The sequence below is a fragment of the Canis lupus genome, assembly GCF_048164855.1.
Source record: "Canis lupus baileyi chromosome 5 unlocalized genomic scaffold, mCanLup2.hap1 SUPER_5_unloc_3, whole genome shotgun sequence".
Lineage (NCBI taxonomy): Eukaryota > Metazoa > Chordata > Mammalia > Carnivora > Canidae > Canis > Canis lupus.
In genome coordinates, this window is record NW_027326410.1 from 122,274 (window position 1) to 144,907 (window position 22,634).

The 22,634-nt window shown below is 37.9% G+C and overlaps 1 protein-coding gene and 1 long non-coding RNA gene across 3 annotated transcripts in view; one reads left to right on the forward strand and one right to left on the reverse strand.

Moving 5' to 3' along the window:
- Positions 1 to 22,634, forward strand: part of LOC140629416 (uncharacterized) — a 187,166-nt gene that overhangs the window by 43,918 nt on the left and 120,614 nt on the right. Inside the window, exon 3 of the long non-coding RNA XR_012027246.1 lies at positions 884 to 957. This is a non-coding gene — a long non-coding RNA (uncharacterized lncRNA). The remainder of the gene's footprint in view (positions 1 to 883; positions 958 to 22,634) is intronic.
- LOC140629411 (outer dynein arm-docking complex subunit 2-like) overlaps positions 1 to 22,634 on the reverse strand; it is a 272,107-nt gene that overhangs the window by 24,730 nt on the left and 224,743 nt on the right. The gene's annotated exons all lie outside the window — the stretch shown is intronic.

Sequence of the window (22,634 nt, forward strand, 5' to 3'; positions counted from 1 at the left end):
CCAGTGACTGCAGTCATATTCTGAAGTACTGGGTGTTAGGACATTGACATATGAATTTGAGGCAGGAGCACAATTAAGCCCATAACAAAAAGCTTTGGAATCTTCTCCCAGAGTATGAAACCAGAGCATAGTGACCAAGGACAGAACACAGCTAGAGCTGATTCATTGAGGTAGGGTTTCTTTGAGCGTCTTTCCATTAGTACCCAGGGCTGCCCTGACTTGACTTCTGTCCTTCGTGAGACTTGGTCCTTTGCTTTCTCTTTTTTTATGAGCAATCCCCATTCCACGTGATGCACTCTTTTCTTTTCCCTTTAAGCTAGCCAGAATTAATTTCTATTGTTTGCAATAAAAAAAACAAAACTAAACAAAAAAAAAACCTCTGACACATACCCTGAAGTTTGTCCCCCAAGTGTGGACTCTAGACAACTTGTGCCGAAAGGTGGCATCACCCTTTGGAAGTCCTTGTGACCAGAACCAACAAATTCCCAATTTGAGTTGGACCAAAAGAAAACTCCCTATATCCCTGGGTGGCGCAGCGGTTTAGCGCCTGCCTTTGGCCCAGGGCGTGATCCCGGAGACCCGGGATCGAATCCCACGTCGGGCTCCCCGTGCATGGAGCCTGCTTCTCCCTCTGCCTGTGTCTCTGCCTCTCTCTCTGTGTGTCTCTCATGAATAAATAAATAAAATCTTTAAAAAAAAAAAAAAGAAAACTCCCTAATTGTGTATGTGTGCAGATATTTTACTTTATGAGTGAATTAAATTACTTATATGCTTAATAATAATTTGTTCAAAGAATATATGCTGGGAAAGGATTAGGAGAAAGTGCTCTTTTTTTAAAAAAAATTCTATTTATCACTGAAAAACCTTATTTTTTTTGGTTTAGTTAACAATTGTGAAAGTTCCCTTATGAAGACCAGGAAAAAAGTTGGGCTAAACGGACAGAACACAAATTCTCTGGTAAGAAATGTGTTGCTTGGTAATAAAAGGTTTCGAGTGAAAGTCAAACCCATAATGCTTGATTTACAGGGTGGCTCTGACAAAGACTACTATTTATACTCAATGTTCATCCTCTATCTCCCCTTTTTATGGTATTAGACTATTTTAGTTGGGTCCATGGCCACCCGGAATAAAGGTGACATCTTCCAGCCTCTCTTGCAGCCAGTTGTGGCCATATGACTATAGCTATTGGATGAGTTACATGGACAGTTTTATGGTTTGTACCCTCCCCTTCTCTTTTATTCCTTGCCATGACTAATTATGGATCTAGTGGGCTCTATTAGACAATGCAGACAAGGGCAACATCTAGAAGAGCACTAGGCCAAGAGAGAAGGAACATGGCCATCTGCTGATTTTATGGGACAGACCCTTGGCACCACCTTGAATACTAAGATCCTTAGTATTGGAGAAAAATAAGCTTCTCAAAAAAAAAAATAAGCTTCTCTGTTGTTTTAGGCTCTGTATTTTGGTTTAACCTGCAACAGTATCTATGTCCTATCTGATATAGTGGCCATTAATATGCTTTTTATCCTTGATTAAATATGGGGGTAATAGAGCAGCCCGGGTGGCTCAGTGGTTTAGGCCGCCTTCAGCCCACGCTGTGATCCTGGAGACCCGGGATCGAGTCCCACATCAGTCTCCCTGCATGGAGCCTACTTCTCCCTCTACTTCTCTCTCTCTCTCTCTCATGAATAAATAAATAAAAATCTTTAAAAAAATATGGGGGTAATAGTGGTAAATGGGACTATAACCAAATTAGAACTGTTGGTAATGAGTTGTATTCAACATGCTCAGTGAACGATGAACATGTACAATATTCACTTTTATCATATGTTGAAAGTGAGAGGAAGGCCCTCAACTTCAGTAAGAAATGTTATATTATATATTTCAATTCCTCTTAAAAAATGCTAGCAAAGAGCATTGCCATGATTTCAAGAGGTTTGCCAAAGTAGCTTGTATTGCAGTATAGTGGGTTTTGTTAATGGCCTGATCCTATCACTTCAGAGCCAAAAACAACTTAATTTCTTGATGTTTAAGAGAAAAAAAGAGAATTTCTTAATAAAATCAAACTCTGGTGCAAACAGCTCTATCATGCTGTGTATAAGTCCTTTCAAACATCAAATACTCAATTTTCTTCCATCTTCAGAGGAAAAAAATAATGACATCATATTGGACACATTATAAAACCACATACATATGCTGTAACAGAAGTGGGAATGCTTTTCAGAGTCAAATGGAACCAAAGAATGGAAATCATTTGCCCCTAACTTCCAACTCAAAGCATACAACAGTCCAGCTCTTGAGTGTGGTATGTTCCTTGATTTGGTCTTTGACAGAATGCTGAAAGTAGTCCTCAATTGGAAGTTTGTCCATAATTTCAATCCAAATATCCAGAGCCATTTGTCAGATCCATAAAACATTTTCTGCCAGTTCTGATGACCTATAATTGTGAGTTAGCATTTTTTTTATCTAATAGAATAAAAAATGAAAAATAAAACCAGGGGATCCCTGGGTGGCGCAGCGGTTTGGCGCCTGCCTTTGGCCCAGGGCACGATCCTGGAGACCCGGGATCGAATCCCACATCAGGCTCCCGGTGCATGGAGCCTGCTTCTCCCTCTGCCTGTGTCTCTGCCTCTCTCTCTCTCTCTCTCTGTGACTATCATAAATAAATAAAAATTAAAAAAAAAAAAAAAGAAAAATAAAACCATTTGAACTTGGAATCTAATCTAGCACTTTAGCTATCCATTTTTGAGGTTGATGTCAATTTTTGGTGAAAAGATTTCAAATCTTAAAATCTTTCTAACAATTACATAGTTTCTCTTTAATATTCTCATGAGTGTTCTTTTAAAAATTACCTAAAATGGATGTCTCCTATGTACATCTAGTGTCTAATAAGAGCATCTTGTGTTCCAAAAGTCAAGGAAAACCTTTTTTTTCAGAGTTTACATTTTCAGATTCTTTAGGGCTAAGATTCTTAACTGGGATCCATGAGTGAATTTATGAGTCTATGAGCCCACTCACTGAAATTACATCAAAATTTTGAGGATGCAGAGCCATAGCTTTCATCAGATTCACACAAACATTCATAACCCCCAAATAGACTAAGAGCTTATAAGATATTGGATAATAGATACTAAATAAGTGTTTAATATAACCTGGCTCTATACCATTAAAATATTAAAACAGTTCAATCCTTTTGCAATGATGAAAGCAAAATATCTATTGCAACAGCCCACAGTTTTCAAACCTTATTATTTTTCCTCAGTTGTACCAAGTCTTGATACTGTGATACTGAAGCCAGAGCCCTGCAGTGGCTGCTTAATGGAGAATATAACTCAAGATTGGAATAAGAGTTTGATGTTTACTGCATCAGTTTCAAAGTCCAGCTGTAAATATACTATAGTTGAGAAACAGAGCAATATAATCTTTTCAAGCTTGAAAAAACAGTGATGCATAGCCAAATACTTTGAACTGTTTGCTTAAGAACAAATCTATTTCAAGATTTGATTACCACTAACTCAGACTTTTTCATCACTAAGTCCTTTCAATTCCATATCATGTGTTTCAAATTTTGTCTGCATAACTTATTTTTGTTCTACTTTTCTGTCAAAAACAATGTGGAAATCCCAGGTTATATAATTGAGGACTTGGAGAGGCCATATACATCTAGCCAACCAAAATAAAATGAAAGCTATTATCATGAAACATGCTTAAGGAAGTGTATCCTTTGTTCGGGTAAAGAGTGCCAACATTTGTGATCTTAGAATGAAGTCAAAGGAAACTAAAATGGGTTTTCCTTAATGCAACCATGTGCAGAATCACTCTTTACCAAACATATGATCCATAAAAATATTTGTGCATATTTAGATACCCATGAGAACAAATCAATTTCAAGTAAAATAATAATGTATTATTTTTATAATATACCTGGAGGCTGAAGTCATCCCATTCATCTTCCTTACTTGGGTTTATTATCCTACACATTTGATAAGTCAAGTGGAAGCCTCTCTGCACACCCTCTCTGTATATAGAGCAGACACCAAACTGCTAATTTCTTTCTTCCTCCTTCCTTGTGTCAGGTTGACCATGCAACACATTTGAATTACTGTTAGAAGGTAAATGTTGCATGGCTTTGAACCAATATCTCTCCTGTCTATAGAGTTTTAAATTCACATGTGGGTGTTCTAGAAAGAGGAGGTTACCAATGTGTAGAGTTGTGAAGAGTCACCAAGGAAGGCAATTTAGATTTCTTTGTGGAGGGGTCAAGAGAGTAGGAGATTTTTCTGATAGGTACCTGATGGAATAAGGAAAACATTTCTCTATGGGGTGGCAGTGGAGAAAGGCTGACCATTACTGGACTGGCTATTGTATAAAATTGCCACAAAAATGCTTAATAAAGAGAAAATGAACAGCATATGGACTCTGGTTGAGGCTTCATGAAAACATTCAGGGAAAGAAAGAACAAAGGGCAATCTTTCCAATGTATATAGAAGAAGTAAGATGTTTTCCTAAGTTTTTCTATCACTGTCAGCATTTGGGATGGAAATATGCTGTAGGAAAAAGATTAACTCCAGTTTGCTTAGAAAGAATTTTCCCTGAAAATAATCCTGTGTGTTTTTAATATGTCGGGTTACATTGCCAATCAGTTCTATTTGGTAATTTTCAGTATGATTTCTTTTTAACCCATGAATTATTTAGAAGTAGGTTTTAAAATTTCTGAATTTATCAATTTCTTGGCTCTCTTTAGCTATTGATTGCATTTGTAACTTTGTTGCATTGTATTTTTGAGTTGTGTTTGTGGTCAAGTGGTGATCAGTTTTTGAAAATGTTCAATGTGTGCTTGAAATTAATATGTATATGCCATATTTATTTATAGGACTGTATACATATACAACATATATATGTATACACACACATATATATGTTATGTCAAGCTTAATAATTCTGTTGTTCAGATTTTCTCAATTTCTACTTAATTTTGATCTATTCAATCTGCCTCTCAGAAAGGTATGTTAACCTTTTTCTGCTATGATCTATATGATTTTCCACTATGATCTAAATTGTTAGCCACCCCTTCCTGCCACCTCTTGTTTTTCTGCTTACTTTTTGGCATGTATTTTGAGGTTATGTTTTTAGGTGGATACATAATCAGAATAATTATGTCTTCCTGGTAAATTTATCACTAAGTAGCTCTTGATCTTTAATAATGCTGTTTTGTGCTTAAATCTGTTTAGTATACATCACCTTTTCTTTGGTTCCTATTTATCTGGTGTTGTGATCATCACTGGTTGCTCAACCAGCATCCATTTATCCCTCTTCTAGTAGAACCAGGACCTCAGTTTTGTTCAGGTAGCCACCTCTTTCTCACACAGCTAAGTGTCTCAGGAGAAGGTTTGTTTGGTTTAAGGGTGAATCCATTCTTTTTTTCAGTTGATAGATCATTAGGCGTGGGATTCAGTGCTGGCCAAAATGAAGTGTGTGGGTAGGTAGGGAGTCTTTGGGAAAGTGTCCTTCTTCTGAGCAAGAGCTGGGGTCTCTTATTTCCACCTGGATATTGCTGTTTCTGGTAAGACACCCAGAATCGCTGCAACCATCTCGTTAGAAGCCTAAAAACCCAAACAGGGATGTCAGAGCACAGAGATGGAAAAGACCTGGGTCCTTTATACAACCATTTGCCTAATTTCTTCTTGCATATCCTTTTAATTTTTTATGTGTAACTTTCCTTCTAGTGCCTTATATAACCTGAATGAAGTTGATTAGCTTCAGACCTGAACACAGGTTTTTTTCTTAACCTCTTAAGAGGTACATTCTTCCATTTATATTCATTTACTAATATATTTGCTCTTCTGTCATCTTATTTTGCTGTTTTCAACTTCTTTTGCTTTTTAATCTTTTGTCATATATACTAACTTTTATCTATTTTTTTCTTGATAACTTTTGTAATCAGGGCAGCCCCGGTGACCCAGTGGTTTAGTGCCGCCTTCCGCCTGGGATGTGATCCTGGAGACCTGGGATCGAGTCACACGTCGAGCTCCCTGCATGGAGCCTGCTTCTCCCTCTGCCTGTGTCTCTGCCTCGCTTTCTCTCTCTGTCTGTGTCTGTCATGAATAAATAAATAAAATCTTTAAAAAAAACTTTTGTAATCATGTTTTCATTCTGCAAGCAGGTGCCTTTAAAAATAAGAAAAATTCTCAATGTTCAATGCCAGTTTTATAAAAGCAAAAATTGATACAATTAAATGGTAGCAAGAATGAAATAAATCATATATATACATGTAATGAGATGTTGATAAGCAAATGAAGTGGTAATATTGATATTCACCTGGAAAAAAATTTTAAGAGATAATGATAAAAACAGTTTGTAAAATTCTATGTACAGTTGACCTTTTGTGACTTCCTATAGTTTGTTCCCATTCCCTTTATATTTAGCAGAAATTCTGTTATGTTTCTGGCATGTAACGCCACTTTTCCTAGTTTCCACATCTAGTTCAGGCTTTCTTCTATTTTTATCTTCCATTGGTCCTATCATTAGCCTGAGTGGTGGTGTAAGAATTAGAGTTTTTATTTCTTCTGTAAGTCTTTTTTTCCCTTTAGTGTTGGGTTTCATTCATTCGTTCCTTCAATAAATAATAGTGACTACCAACTAAGTGCCAGGTATTTAAGTGTTAAGGTTAAGTATTTATGCTTAATTGTAATATTTTATCATCTATAAACTAAAAACAAAAGAGGCTGGAAGATAGAAGGTGTTAGAAAATAAAAGCCCAATAAAGTAGCTTTGACTATGAATGAATAGGAGAGATAACTTCTCATTATGTATTTGTTGTTTTCCAACTGAGTAAGTAGAGTAGTGATCAGAAGAGAGTTCAAGGAAAGTAAGAGATTAGTAAATCTGAAGTTCCTCTTATTATTTTTTTAAAGATTTCTTTATTTTTAAAGATTTCTTCCCAGCAAGTGGGAAGGGAGAGACAGAGGGTGAGAATCCCAAGCAGCCTCCCTGCTGCGCCCAAGAGCCCAACGCAGAGCTCAATGTCATGACCCATGAGATCATGACCTGAGCTGAAATCACTAATACTTAACTGAGCCACCCAGATGCCCCAGTTTAAAGCTGGTTTCAAGGTGTGAATCTTATTCTACAACTTACCAGGAAAATCCTGCCATGTCACTATGTAAGAAAATCAATAGCCTTTTAATTATCTATGCTTCAGTTTCCTCTGTAAAATGGGCTAAAAAAAAATAGTGACCCTTCTAGGTCTAGCCTAAGGATTGAGTAAATACAGGCAAATGGAGTAATAATGACATAGCTTTATATATTATAATGATATTACATATTACTACATGATATTAATAAATTCTATTATATAATGATATTATATTAATATGTCAGGCACTTTGTACTTACTTTTCATATGTTAGCTAGCCCCTTTAATCCTCATGTACCCTATGAAGTCAGTGTGATCTTTCTTATTTTGCAGATGAGGTTTAGAGGCTTACTCAAAACATTTTTCCCCAGGAAATAAATTTTTTTTCCCTAGAAATTTCAAAGATATGAAGACTAGTAATTACAGGGAAAAAAACCTGAAATTATGCTTTTTTAGAAGGCCAAAGTTATTGTTAATTTAAGAATAAATGTATCACCCACAGTTGTTCTCACCAATTACATTTTGTTGAAATGAAAATAGAATTTATTGAGATGATAATTGCATACGGGACAACTATTTGCATTGGAATGTTTTTGGTTTTATTTGGAATTGAGCAGGAAGCACAAGAACCTTTGTTTTGATTTAAAGATTTTATTTATTTATTCATGAGAGAGAGGCAGAGACATAGGCAGAGGGAGAAGTAGGCTCCCTACAGGGAGCCCGATATGGGACTTGATCCTGGGACTCCAGGATCACGCCCTGGGTGTGAAGGCAGGTGCTAACCCGCTGAGCCACCCAGGTGTCCCGCACAAGAACCTTTGACTCTGTGGAAGACCCATTGTGAGAAATGGGATTCACACTCTCACACATTTAGTGACACAATAACTGAGAAGAGGAGAAGGCTTTGTAGCACCTATTATGCTTTTTAATACATAGAATTGTTGCTTTTCTTTAAGAGAGAAATGCAAGAGATCCAAGCTAAGGTTTACTCCCTGAGAATGTTCTATAACCTGTCATGGTTTGTTACACAATAACCTGCCATTGTTTGTTTCTTAATATTTGCCTACTTATTCACCCAAATCAGAGCCCAGTCAAGGACAGTTTATTCCTGCTCCCCTTCTGTCACCTGCATTACCTGAAGCAGGCAATTTACTGGCTCCCTCCACTGCACACTTCCCCACTGAGTACCTGCTATGTGAGGTGAGTGAGATGGAGTCTCCATGTTGTAGTCTCTACAGAACCCAATGAAATCAGCATAAATCCATTCCTTGCCTTGGTTCCTCAGGGATGGATACAGTTAAGTCTAAAGCAATCTATGTTGTCATTACCTGAGTCCGTTCAATCAGCGGAAAGCCCAGAGGTTTACTCAGTGGCTCGAGGAAGTGAAACTCTTTTGAATGGAGTGATGTGAGGATATGACCTTTGGAATTGCTGCAGCCCTTTTGCAACTATGAGGGAACCCAGCTGAGGAAGACAACATACAGTAGAGGGGACAGCCAACATAATTTCAGACAATAAAATTCAAACTATAATGGAAGTTTACTTGAAGATCACTCTACCTTTGGAGAGTGGTTACAAGGTCCAGTAAATTCCCTTTATTTTATTTTATTTTATTTTATTTTTATTTTTTTTAAAGATTTTATTTATTTATTCATGATAGTCACACAGAGAGAGAGAGAGAGAGTTGCAGAGACACAGGCAGAGAGAGAAGCAGACTCCATGCACCGGAAGCCCGACGTGGGATTGGATCCTGGGTCTCCAGGATCGCGCCCTGGGCCAAAGGCAGGCGCCAAACTGCTGCGCCACCCAGGGATCCCTCCCTTTATTTTAAATGCCATTTTGAGTTAGGGTTTCTGCTTTGCAACTACATGCATCTTAGTCAGTGCTGACAGTGGTGTCAGACAACAGGCTTGTAGAGAAATGTATGAAATCCAGGACTGTTTATTTAGCCATATGGTAACATAGTCAATAATAACTTGGTTTTTATTACTGCAGCTGATTAACTGCTTCCTGATGTCTTTTGTGTGTACCCTACATTGTATTATCTTTCTCACTTTTGATGTGGTCCGTACACATTTGTGTTCCTTCTTTTTGTTCATCCTTGGTGATCTGGCTCAACATCTTTCCTTGGTTCTCTAAATTGCCTTTCAGAACTTTGCACAGTTCTGCTCCTCCAATTTGGCAGGCTTTTCCCTGTCCTGCACTTCCCATATAGTTTGTTCACCTGCCAAAATTGTTTGTTTAAAGAGCATCCAGCTCTTCTGGAATCCTTTCTTCCCATCAAGTCTTTTTTTTTTCCTCGTCAGTGCCCTACACTTGTTGAAATTTGCTTTCCCAGAACTGATTATTTTTCCCTCATCAGCTTCTTTCCTTTTCCTTAGGAAAGGAACTTTTTTTTTATTACTTTTACAGAAGCTTAAGTTCTCTTTTAAGTCTTTATTAACTCTGCCATTATTGAGAATTGATTTTAAAAGGACTTTTCCCTTATGATGCATTTTTAAGCAAGTAACTATCTCCAGTATATTTTAAATCTATTTCACAGTTTGTGGTTGACCCATTTTCTACAGACAATATCGGGGAAGTTAGAAACCTGTCTGATCACTACACTGGGGTATTTGGATTCCTGTCCTTGTATAATTCCAGTCCTTGTATAATCTGCTAAAATAGCTATAATTATCCCCCACCCCACTCCTAGCTCATCATATGCATACCTCTTTTCAAAGTGACTTTGTAGCTTTTTTGACCCATGACTTCAAATGCAGCAGAGGTGATGTACTAGTTTTTCCTAGGATTCAAGAAGCCTTGTATACATGTGCTTGTTCTCCTAGAACTTGGCCCAGCCTCCATGTGAACAAACACTGGTTAGCTTACTGGAGGATGAGAGACTCCATGGGAGATTCATGTCAGCTCATCTGTCCCAGGTGAGGCCCTAGACATATGAGAGCCCAGCTAGTAAAAGCAAAGCTAACCTCCCGATGATAGCAGATGCATGAGGGTGCCCAGCTGAGTCTAGTCCAAATTGCTGACCAGCAGAATTACTAGCTAAATAAGTGGTTGTTTGGAATGGTTTGTTAACCAACAAAAGCTAATTGATAGAGAAATATTTAAATCTCTGAGGATACCATCATGGAAGGAGAGTGCTAGGAATGGGGGAGGCTATGGGAAAGGAAAATTGGTGGTAAGGAAGAAAGAGCCCAACAGGGCAGGCAATGTCAGTCAGAGGTCAACTGTGAGAATGGCTGGGAGGCAGAGCTGAGGTTGGTATTACAGAGTAAGTTTTCTTTAGTCCTGCCCTAACCCCAGAATCTCCCACAAATGACTCCTACTCATGTTTGCCTTGGATGCGTGGTATTTTTCAGAATCAAAGAAAAGAGGTTGTGTTTCATATCTGCAATCACAAGGGTATGAAGGGAGGAAGGAAAGGGGAGTAGTTGCCAGAAGTGAGACTTGGGTTAACTGAACATCTAGAAGAACCAAGCAATGATTAGAATTGTGCAGTAAGTCAGAAAGATAGGTCCCACCCAAGAATTCCTGGAAATATTCAAAGTGTTGAGTTTTTTTGTCCTATGTAGGTTCAAGCCAATTTTATCTAAATCTTAGTGCATAAGATCACCCCACAAACCAGAGAATGTTCAGTCACCAGGAGCCATCAGGTAATACAAGCTTCTGTCTATCAGATACGTTGTGTCTTCATTTGTTTCAAAAGCTTAAGGTGGCTACTGAAAACATGGTATGGCACACCAGTTCAGGTCTGGCATTGGTAAGAAGTCATTTTAATTAATTCATTGCTAATGTTTCTTTTAGTACATCTGGGATCAAAAGAGAAATCTGCTCACCAACCAATGTAAAAAGCCAGGCAACAGCAAAACAGGTGTGAAGTTAAAACTGAATTCTTGGGTGTGTTTGAGGTAGAGGGAACAATGCAGGCAAGATGTAGAAGCAGGACGGTACAGCATATTTGGGGAAGAGAAACAGTTTAGTCTGGCTGATTATAGTGGACAGTTGTTTGAAATACCATATGATGTATTTTTCCTCCCTATTATTTCCAGAGTTAGTATTTTTTATTTGTTTGTTCGGGTAGTTGGTTGTTTTGAAAACCCTGCAGCCTTCCCTCCATTAAACAAAGAAGATGAAGATAATTTTTTGCAGGGAAAGGGAGACTGAACACTGTCCAGAACAAAGTCCTCGCTCAGCTCTAAGTTTCAAACTAGATTTTTAAAATAAAGTCTGGAGATAAATAATAGTCTCAAAAAATTAGACTTTCAAATACTCTGCAGTGCTAGAAAATCAAAAGAGTGCTTTTGTGCAGTGATGGGGAGAGGGTATGAAAGAGAACTGGGGGTGCTGTTGGTGTCCACTCATTGATCTGTATGATCTTGATCTTATATGGATGTTTGCTGTGAGAACTTTAATTGAGCTACATACTCATAATTGTATAAATAACTGAATGAATAATCAATAGAAAAAAAATAGCCTTTCAAGCAATAGAGGAATGTTTTCTCAAATGTCTTGGAGCAGAGTTTTTATTTGAAGAACCAAAGTTTTGAGAGGTGGCCTCAGAGAAAGATGAAGAATACCATTAAAAAATGTGCCCAAACATAGAGGAGAATGAAAACCTTCTACTTTGGGAGGAGATGCCTGGGAATGCAAGGAAGAAAAGGGGAAGAGGTTGCTTGCAAGCTCTTGTCCCACTTGGAGTTTGAGGGAAACAAAACAATATTAGGGATAGCTTGAGTAGGGGCAAGCCTCAGACAAGTTCCTGTGTCAGCAAAGCATCCCAGAGGAAGATGCCCCAGCACACCTGGCTGGGAGGGACATCTAAGTTGGTGAGCTCAGAGCAGCCTCATAAGATCCTCTTACAGCTTTAAGATGCTGGGAAAGTTGCCGACACATCCCAGCCCTCCAAGAGGGCCCAGCAGTGTGGTGACCTGGATGCCAGAAGAGGCCAGGGGTCCTCAAGAGAAGCTGCTGAGATGAGGCCTTCCCTTTTGACTAGGATCCATGGAGGACTCCAGGCATCAGCACAGTTGCCAGCACAACACCCCAAACTCCAGCCACACATCAGCAGCCACCAACACAATATGCCCAGCGACCATGAGAGCCCAAACTCCCTGCAGTGTGACAGGGAGGCAGACTGGTGATGCAACCATCAGGGAAACATAACTTACCTAGAGGCTCCTCTATGCCTCCCAGGAATCCTCCCTGCCTACAAGGTGCCAGTGAGGGAAGCAGGTGAGAAAAGGGAGAACACTCAAGAAGTGGGCAAACCCTGAAAAATGCCAAAGTTAATCCAAAAGAGCTATTCTTCTAAATCAAGAGAGGCTGGACACTTTTATTTGGCAAAATCAAGTTTTTCAACCATCAGCAGAAAGGCATGTAAAAATTAAAGTTCTATGAATTTCTGCACATCAAGTCAACATATGTGATTTTTTTTGTTGTTTTGGACCAGAGTACATGTAGAATATATTTGAAAAAGAATAGTGGGAGAGAAGACCGGTGAGGTAGATTGAAATTAGAACACAAAAGTATTCTATAAAGGAAGGGAAATCGAAGACATTTATGTTAGTTTCCTTGATCTCTGAATAGAAGGGCCAGGACTACATCTGATCATCTAAGAATATTTATTTAGAATGTTATTATTATTATCATCATCATCATAATTATTACTTTTAGAAGGTTATTATTAATGTTTTTTTCCTGGGAGACATTATGCTAAGTGAAATAAGCCACTCACAGAAGGACAAATACTGAATGATTCCACTTCAATGAGATTTTCTGTGACTATTCTAAAATGAACTCAGAGAAGCAGAAAAACGAATAGTAGTTGCCAGGGGTGGGGGCTGGGAGGGAATGGGAAGATGGTCAATGGCTATAAAGTTTCACTTATGATACATGAATAAGTTTTAAAAAATTTTAGAATATTCTAGAAACTACAACACATTGCCTATAGTTAACAATTTGTTAAGCAGGTAGGTTTCATGTTACTATACACACACACACACACACGTGACACAAGGAAACTTTGTTTTTAAATATTTTATTTATTTATGAGACAGAGAGACAGAGACGCAGGCAGAGGGAGAAGCAGGCTCCATGCAGGGAGCCCGATGGGGGACTCGATCCCGGGCCTCCAGGACCACCTCTGGACTGAAGGCAGGCACTAAACCTCTGAGCCACCCAGGGATCCCCGACACAAGGAAACTTTGGAAGGTGTTGGCTATGTGTATTACCTTAACTGTGGTGCTGGTATCATGAGTGTTTGCATATGTCCAAACTCATCAAACTGTACAGATTAAATCTATGCAGTTATTTGCATATTAATTAAAATTCAATAGAGTTTTTTTTTTTTTAAAGAATAAATTGAGGGTTTTCCAATGCTCAATAAGGAATTCCTCATTCCTTAAAAATAGATCTGCCCTATGACCCAGCAATTGCACTGCTGGGGATTTACCCCATAGATACAGATGCAATGAAACGCCGGGACACCTGCACCCCGATGTTTCTAGCAGCAATGTCCACAATAGCCAAACTGTGGAAGGAGCCTCGGTGTCCATCGAAAGATGAATGGATAAAGAAGATGTGGTCTACGTATACAATGGAATATTACTCAGCCATTAGAAATGACAAATACCCACCTTTTGCTTCGACGTGGATGGAACTGGAGGGTATTATGCTGAGTGAAATAAGTCCATCGGAGAAGGACAGACATTATATGGTCTCATTCATTTGGAGAATATAAAAAATAGTGACAGGGAATAAAGGGGAAAGGAGAAAAAATGAGTGGGAAATATCAGCGAGGGTGACAGAACATGAGACTCCTAACTCTGGGAAACGAACCAGGAGTGGTGGAAGGGGAGGTGGGCAGGGGGATGGGGTGACTGGGTGATGGGCACTGAGGGGGGCACTTGATGGGATGAGCACTGGGTGTTATTCTATATGTTGGCAATTGAACACCAATAAAAAATAAATAAAAAAAAAGGAATTCCTCATTCCTTCTTTGGAACATCAGTCCTCTGCCTAAAGGGCTAAAAGAGAAATATTCTTTCTCAGGAAATTATTACCAGTATTATCCAAAAATGAAAATCTCACACAGCCACCATCCAGGGCAGGTCCATTTGAGCTCTGTTGGGCTCACAAGCAGAATCTGCAGAGCTGAGAAGCTGGACCGCAAGTCTTGGCAAGAGCACATCTGTCTCACACATTTGTCTGATGCATTCATAGGCAGAGAAGAAGACAGGACTCTCCTTTACACCTTCACATTTGTTGTTTTAGCTCATAATTAGTTCAGATTAAAAGAATAACCCAAATAAATTGACTTCAGAGAGCACAATGTGTTAGCTCATCTTCTGTTTTAAATCAGCATCAGCTGGTGTTTATTGCTTCAACAAGACAGTGTAACTAAGATGACCCCTTAAGGTTTTACACCTTGCAAGTGAAGATTGGGAATAACAGCCAAAGCTTTTAAAAAGCAACACATGGGTCTAGCTGTGAGCTCCTCCCGATGTGTGCACAACACTCCAATAAGACGAGGTTTGGTTGGTGCTACCATGGCCTTGCAGTGGAGGTGCATAAAGCTGGAGGGAAAGAGCGCGCAGGTGCAGACAGCAGCATTTGCAAGCAGTCAGGAAACCGGCCTTACTGTCTTTACAGGACTGTTTGTATGGAAGTTTGGATTGCATCCACAGTGCAAATTGCACAAATTCTCATCGCAGCTCTCACCGAGGAAAGAGCTCTAATAGCTCCAGAACAAACTTTTCAGAGGCCTTCAGCCTTTTTCTCTCTCAAAAAGTGCAGTATTATACATGGTAGTTGCAGAAGAGACATATTTCCCCTTTAGCACAACCTAGACATCACACAGTGGAACTTATGAGAGTTAATGTTCATTTTTTAGGCCATTTTGGTACTATTAGTGGCATAGTTGCAAGGCCTTACTATTTTCCCAAAAGTATGACTATACCTTCTTAAATGCCTAATTTGCACTCACTGAATCACACACTGGAAGAACTTGGCTCCTTCAGGATTTAAAATATACTGAACCTACTGAAGCAGCTTGAGGGGATTCTTTGTCTATGAGTCAGTGACCGTGAAGCTGTTGGAATGCTTAGGAAACAGAGGTCCTTCTAGAGAGACAGTGTGTGAGTGTATCTCAAGTCCACTGACTCTGCTGGTAAGGATGCCCCAAACCACCTTTTCTAATGATAAATTTGAGGAGTTAAGTCTTAAAAATAACTGTATCTAATTCAGCAATTCCACTCCTGCTTGTCTACCCAAAAGAACTCAAAGCAAGGGCTTGAACAGATATTTGTACACCCACGTTCAGAGTAGCCAAATGATGGGAACAACCTGAGTGCCCCTCAGTGGGTGAATGGTTAAAGAAAAGGTGGTATATACTTACAATGGAATAGAATCCATCCCTGAAATGGAAGGAAATTCTGAAGACATGCTGAGTGAAATAAACCAAACACAAAAGACCAAATACTATATGATTCCACTTATATGAGGTTCCTAGAACTGTCAAATTCATGGAGACAGAAAGTAGAATGGTGATTACCAGGGGCTGAAGGAGGAGTTATTGTTTAATGGGTAGTTTCAATTTGGGGTTCTGGAGATGGGTTGTGGTGATGGTCACACAACAATGTGAATGAACTTAATGCCACTGAACTGTACATTGAAAAATGGCCACACTGGTAAATTTTATGTCATTTATATTTTACCATAATAAAAAACATTTAAAAATAACTGTATCAGGGGCACTTGGGTGACTCAGTTGGTTAAGCATCTGCCTTCAACTCAGGTCATGACCCCAGAGTCCTGGGATGGAGCCCCACATTGGGCTCTCTGCTCAGCAAGGGAGCCTGCTTCTCCATCTCCCTCTGCCCCTCCCCAGCTCATTCTCTCTCTCAAATAAATAAAAAATCTTTTTAAAAAATAACTTTACCCCAAATATAATGCTGACTATAGCCTTCTAGATGAATTTCATTGAAATTCAAAATTCATACAAATTTGAATTTAAAAAATCATCATGCAATAGAAAGAGCATGACTGAAACATCTGTCAGAAGGGAAACAACACTCGACAAGATGGCGAATGATCTAACATATCCTAAAGAAATAATGAAAACTTGTATAAATTAAAGCAATAGTATTAATTAAAGAAACCCCTTACCCTAGCCAAGTGGATAGACTAAGACTTATCCAACATGGCATCCCTCTGGCTATATGAGACTAGAGAGCCCTTGATTTGAGGCTGGTCTGAGTTGAACTGTGCTATAGGTGTAAAATATACATCAACTCCAAAGATTTAGTGAAAAAGAAAATGTAACGGATCTCAATAGTTTTTATATTGATTAAATGTTTTAATGAGAATATTTTGGATGCATTGGGTTAAACATAGTAAACTTAATTTCACCTGTTTTAACACTTTTTAATAGGGCTACTAGAAATTTTATTTTATTTATGTATTTGTTACTTTTTTAAAAGTTTGTTTAATCTCTACACCCAACGTGGGGCACAAACTCACCACCCTGAGATGAAGAGTTGCATGCCCTTCTGACTGAACCAGCCAGCCACCCCTGCGTTTATTGCCTTTTAATTGAGATATAATTGACATACATTTATTAGTCTCAGATGTACAACATATTGATCCAATATTTGCATGTGTTGTGAAATGATCACCTCAAGGAGTCTAGTTAACATCCAACCATGGTTACAAAAAAGTTTTTCTTGTGATGTGAACTTTTAAGATCTCTCATAGCAACTTTCAAATAAACAATCCAGTAGTTTTAACTATAGTCACTATGTTGTACATCACATCCTCAGGACTATTTATTTTATAAATGGAAGTTTGTGACTTTTTTACTTCTTTCACCCATTTCACTCACACCAGTCTGTTCTCTGTATCTATGAGCTTGGGTTCTTGTTTTGTTGTTTCGAGTCCACATATAAGGGAGAGCATGTGGCATTTGTCTTTCTCCATGTACCTTGCTTTACTTAGGCTAAGCTCCTCCAGGTCTACCCATATTGTCACAAATGGCAAGATTTCTCTGGTTTTTAATGGCTGAATAGTATTCCATTACACACACACACACACACACACACAAACACACACACCCCTACGCCATTTTCTTTATCTATTTATCCATCAATGGACAGCTTAGGTTGCTTCCGTATCTTGGGTATTATAAATAAGGCCGAAAGGAACATGGGGATGTATTTATCTCTTTGGTGTTTTTGCTTTCTTCAGATAAATAACCAGAAGTGGGTTTGCTGGATCATGTGATACTTCTAATATTTTGAGAAAACTCCATACACTTTCCCAATTTTTATTTTCACCAAATAGTGCATGAGGGTTCTTCACATTCTCACCAAAACATGTTATTTTTTCAATGTTAGCCATTCTGACAGTTGTGAGCTGATATCTCATTGTGGTTTTGATTTGCATTTGCCTGATGGTTAGTGATATTGAGCAGAAAAAAATTTAAAACAGAGTGGCTTGTCTTTTATTTCTATGGGACAGCACTGCTTTGGAGGTATACTAGGGTGCTTCCTAGTATAACAGTATAGAAATAGAGTTCATTTCATGATTGTGGATTCAATCTCTAACATATAAGAGAATAGCATTATTTGTTACTTTTAAGACTTTATCAGTCCTGCCAATTTTTTCTTAACATCTTTTTCTCATACTTTTTCCTTTCCATTTCTATTCCCTAGTGTTGGCTCTCTGTGGCTTTGAACTAGATCCCGTATAACCAATAATTATTGGCTTCAATTCCTCTTCTATAATCTATTCACTATACCCTGACCAGATTAACTTTTAGGAAACCCATGTGTAGATATTTTTTTCTGTGCTCAACACCTGGTGACTACAGTCTAGGGAGTTTGCAGATTCTGGGTTTCCCCAGAGATTCTGAATCAGTAGGTTGGGGTGGGGCCCAGACTTCACATTGTAACAGGTACCCTAGACTGTATTAAACAGGTCTGAAGAACAATAGCCTGTAGGATTAAGCTCAGATTCCTCAAAGTAATTTTCAAGACTCTTTTCACCTTCATAGTCTGGTTAGTTCAATCTGTCTGAGGGAGAATGGAAACACTCAATATCTAGAGAACCTCTGGAAAAAAATAAGCTTCTGTCTGAGCAGCTTTAATACTTGCCTAATTGAGGGAAGTGATTTGACCCTAAAGATATCTCCACCACAGCTATTCTATGACCCTACACTTACCATTATGATAATCTACTTCTTCAGAGTAATTTTTCTCAGCTTCTATCTGAATTTGAGGAAGCCAATCTCTTCAGTACCGCATTTTATAGTGCTGCTATCATAATATGAATCTACATAGACCAAGATAGTTTTGACATGTGTCCTTTTGCACTAATTATTTTCTTTGGTTTTCTATTGATTAACACCAGGCATCTTTAGGGATGCAATTGTCAGGATTTAGTCAAATAATCTTTCATCCTACTAGATAAAGATTATGATGTTGCAGACTTGTGAACCATATCTGGTTCAAAGAATCATTTTGATTTTTCTGCATGTTTGTTGTTATAGACTGTATCTCATAAAAATTCATATGTTGAAGCCCTAACTTACAATCTCAGAATTTGAAGAAAGCCTTTTAAGGAGTTAATTATGGTTAAATAAGGTCAGAAGGGTGGGGCCTGATCCCACTGGACTAGGGTCCTCATAAGAGGAGGAAGAGCCATCAGAGACTTGTCTCTCTTTGCATGCACACAGAGGAAAGGGCATATGAGGACACAGAAAAAAAAAAAAAAAAGCATCTGTCTGCAAGCCAGAAAGAAAGGCCTCATCAGAAACCAACCTGCTGGCAGCTTGATCTTGGACTTCTAGTCTCTAGAACTGTGAGAAAATAAATGTCTGATGTTTAAGCCACTATGGTATTCTGTTATGGCAGCCCTAGCAGACTGATAGAATAGCCAATATTTAAAATTTGGGAGGATGCCTGTAAAAATCTGAATTTCTTTTGAGAAGTTGATTTGGCAACAACTGGCTAGAGATGAATAGTAATTTGTTTGCACTCCCTAGTTCTCCAGTCTCTGTCCCCCAGACATGAAGGCTAAAGGTCCATTGCCAATTGTGTCACTCTTATTTTATTTTTATTGTTTTTATTTTAATTTCAGTATAGTTAACATACAGTGTTATATTAGTTTCAGGTGTACAATATAGTGATTCAACACTTCCACACATCACCCGGTGCTCATCATGACAGGTGCACTCCTTAATCCCCATTACCTATTTCCCCCACCCCCACCCTCTCATGTCAATATTATTTTAAAAACAACAACAACAGCTGAGTGAAGTAAGTCAGTCGGAGAAGGACAAACATTATATGTTCTCATTCATGTGGGGAATATAAATAATAGTGAAAGGGAATATAAGGGAAGGGAGAAGAAATGGGTGGGAAATATCAGAAAGGGAGACATAACGTAAAGACTGCTAACTCTGGGAAATGAACTAGGGGTGGTAGAAGGGGAGGAGGGCGGGGGGTGGGAGTGATTGGGTGACGGGCACTGGGGGTTATTCTGTATGTTGGTAAATTGAACACCAATAAAAAAAATATATATAAAAAAATAAAATAAAAAAAATAAAAGATACACGAACCATTAAAAACAACAACAACAACAACATATCTAGCTATTTACACTCACTTATGTTACTTGCCTAGCCCTTGTGAACACTTAGGTTTAAGAAAAGGATTTTAAGGAAAGGGTTTTATTTGCTTATTCATGAGAGACATAGAGAAAGGCAGAGACATAGATAGAGGCAGAAGCACGCTCCCTGCAGGAAGCCTGATGCGGGACTCAATTCCAGGACCCTGGGATCATGACCTGAAACAAAGGCAGACGCTCAACCACAGAGCCACCCAGGTGACCCTGCGTCCACAGAGCCACCCAGGTGACCCTAAGTTTATAATTCCTGATGTAACATATCTACTGACAAAGGTCAGTTTTCAATAGTGAAAACAATTTGCATTTAACTATCCACACTTTATCTAAATTTCATTTTTGATAATAGTCATTCACTATGAGCAAGCCAACCAGCTATAGATTCTCTAAGACTGTATGAACCATGCTGATGTACACTAATGTACCTTTCAATCATTAAAATAAATTGGGACATAAATCTAAACTTATGACAAATCTTAACTCTGAACATCATGAGCCAATTATGTTATTTGCAAAGGATGTCTTTTTATCAACTAATAAATCAGGGTGGCATGAACTGGAGAAGAAAAATTCCTTTTAGTCTTGACAGATGCAAATAAAGAATAAATTATTTTTACTTGAATATTTGAAAATAATGAATTGGGAGTATAAGGATTCCATCTGTTAGATGAGTTCAAGTCAGCATGACAGTTGTGTATTGAAAGCATATTGAAATATTAACTTTACATCTTGCATTTATAGAAACTAAAGCATAAAACTTTTTAAGAGGCAGAAGATGTAAGAGCCATTCATCAGAGAAAATGGGAACAGAAGCTAGAGACAGAGATTTGAGTGGAGAGAAAAAAGGAAAATAAAAGCTTGAAGGCAAGGAAATTAATCTTAACAATTAGAGCATAAAAGAATAGCACACAAAAGGGGAGATCAGAATTCTATGATAGTCTACAGAATTTACTTACTGGCTGGCAAATTTTGTTGGGACTGTATTTCTTATTAGACTTATACTGTATTTCTACTATACGGGCAAAATATGTTAGTAAATTACTATATCATTTGTCTTAGCTATCTATAATGAAGTAAATAAATGAATGGGTAAAATCATTCTTTTCAAAACAACGTTTTATGAAGCAATCTGTCAATGACCTTCTGAGTTATTTCATTTGTCTACTTCCTATATGCTTGAGAATAGAACTGATCTGCTGAATTTACAAAGACCAAATAAGGAAATGTTCAAAATTTTGCAGATTAAAAATATTCTGATAGTAGGTTAGATGTTTATTTCATAAAAAAAACAACAAAACAAAAAAAAAAACCAACCCTGCTCATTAATTTGATCTACGGGTTGTGTATCCCATTTGTTGATGGAGGATCTCTCTTTTAAAGTTAGTATTAGGAAGAATGTCTATCCTAGCAGTTTCCAAATAATAGAAAAGTAAATTCATTGGGTGTTTTTATTGAAAAAAAAGTAATTCATGTTCATTTTGGACAGATTAGAAAACACAGATGGGCAAAGAGAAAGCAAAAATCATTCTTGTTGCTCTATTCAGATATAATCATTTGTTTAATCACAGATTGGTGTATTTAAGTTCTTTCTTCTTTCATTGTGTCTAGCTACATACTAATCTTTTCTAAAAATGTGGCTCAGGGTGTATATACTGCTTCAGAACCTGCTATCCAATTTAACAATATTTTGTGAAAGGCCTTCTATGTCATTAGTTAATATTCTACAACATGTTTTTGTTGTATGGTTGGACCATAATTGGATTAGCCAAAATTTCCCCTAACATTTGTACCATTATAAGCAATGATGTGGTAAATACTCTTGTAGAATAACTCTTGGGCATAATCCAAAACGCACACAAAATTATGAAGCTTTTGGTATGCATTGCCAAATTGCCCTTGCAGGATGATTGTGCCCATTTAGATAGACCCTAGTATGATACGAGATTATCTATTTTTACCAATTCTTCTGTATTTCAAATAAGATCACAAGTAGGAAGAAGTATATAATACAGTGCCTGTATATATTAATTAGCATTATGTACAATTTGGTTCTCTTTCTACTCCAGTGTCATCAAGGGACAGAATTCTACATTTGAGTACATGAGAAAGTGTTTTTTAGGGGGGAATTTAGTGCATTCGAGGCAGTGAGATTCTTAAAAAAGTGGGTTTCCTTACTGTTTTCACTGAATTATAGGAATAAACATAGCCTATTTATTTCCCAAGTCTTCCGTGGGATGAGATTAAATATCTTGAATTACTGAACTGTGAAATTATCTTTTAAACCTACTCCCATTAGGTAAAAGAAAAAGAAAAGATTTACCCAATGATTTCAGTTGTCTGTTTATCAACAACTGAGATTCTCATTTTCCTAACTGGAAATGCATTTTCTGAGTATTTTGGATCATAGTCTCTTAATTCCATGCCTTAGGGAGGCATAATGATAATACCAAAATCTCTCAAAATAACAGGATTTGCAATGCCATTCCATAAATGAAAACCAAATTCCTGTTAACTGTCAGAACCTAAGACAGTTATAAAAAGAGACAAGTTATTTTTAGTGCAAGTCATTCTGATAGTGGCAAAAGAACATTCACTCTAAACAGCAGAATGATCACGGCAAGATTTCTAAAAGGAAGCCCTGAAAACTGAAGATGGTGGAAGATCAAAGAATATCTATTTAAAATTCCTTCCACCTTAAATTCCTTTCAAACTGAAACAGCCGGCTATCACCAAGAGTATATTGGATTCCCAGGATGTCCTGGGGAAGAGTAAAATCTAAAAAAGAACTGTTGCTGAAAACTAATAAGGAATTAAGGTT